Raw genomic sequence first — 1,475 nt, forward strand, 5'->3', positions numbered from 1 at the left:
ACCACCTTAGTGTCTAATGTCTACAGTCTTCCTGAGTCAGGTGTCTATGTATGAGGAACATGGAGACTAATTTCTTATTAACTGATATGAAGAAAAAGTGACTACTTACTCAGTTAAATCAGATATGAGATAATTACTATAATTATGTTTATGGGCATAAATGACAGAAGAAATTTTTAGGGAGCCCAAATGACCACATGATGGGAGTATAGAGAAGAATTGGAGAAGGAGGTGTGAGTGTTGAGACATTTTAGACTGCTTGGGCAGGAGGAAAATCCTGATATTAAACTAAGCCAGTTAATAATTAGCTTTATTGTTAGTGAAGTTGGTAGTCGATTTAGCTTAGTCGTAAAAGTCAGAATAGATTAAACCAGTTATTGGAAAGCTTCTTAGAAATCCCAGACTGTTACCTCAAAAACTACATGTAGCATCTCTAAAGGAAAGATGGATATATACATAGGGACCTGGGCATGTAGAAGACAGAAGGAGGCCAAAGACAGAAGAGAAAAAAGCATGGTTACTATGTAGAATCCTAATGAGGTGGTTACTAGTGAAAGGAAAGATATCTCCTTTGTTGAGGACATGGTACTACTGTACTACTGTACTACTCCTGAGTAATGAAAATGAAGATAATGTTAAATTCATAATGACTTGGTTGACTTGACGATCTACAGGGACAGTTAGAATCACACAGCCACGGGAAATATCATACCACTACTTTAAATCTCCATTATATACCCTTGATCAAGACATAGCATTTACAATCCCCTTCTTATCCTGAGCTCACTTTGCATTCCTCAAATTTATTGCCCATATTATGATTTACCAGTCAGAGATCAATCAAGAAGAGAAACCACACTAGTTATTTAATGAAGTTAATTTCATATAGCTGTGGTTAAATGGTTTTTAAAAGATAAAAAGAAAAACGTGGTAACAAAGTGTCATAACTGCAAGAAACAGTGACAGCACCATAGTCTAAGGGATAAGGGACAAGTTGCTTTGTGTGCCCTTTAATGGACATTACTGGATGAACCTAAAGAGAAACCAGAGAGAGAATCAGAGCAGCAGTTCAAAGATTCCCATGGCATCACAACTTACATTATATATGGCTAAGTTTGGAGCAGAACACAATAGCTTCATATCCAGCATTGAGGGACAACTGTACAGTGTTGATGGAGAGAATATGTGGGAAAAAATGTATTAATGAAATATAAGGGGAAAAATTGCATTGGCTGTTACTAAGGCAAACTCTTTTGTATCTTCGCCTTTAAGAGCACTGGCCACTTTCAGATCTTCAGGACCTAATCATAAACAGTAAAGAACACAAGACATATAGGTCATCCTGGAATAAAAAGAGGGACAAAATTCAATAGTTCTCACCTTGGCTGCATATTCGACCCACCTAGGGTGCTGTTAAAAGCATTCATGATATTTTCACTCTCCAGTCCAATGAAATCGTAATCTATGGTGATGGG

This window comes from Pteropus vampyrus, unplaced genomic scaffold (assembly GCF_000151845.1).
Source record: "Pteropus vampyrus isolate Shadow unplaced genomic scaffold, Pvam_2.0 Scaffold391, whole genome shotgun sequence".
NCBI lineage: Eukaryota > Metazoa > Chordata > Mammalia > Chiroptera > Pteropodidae > Pteropus > Pteropus vampyrus.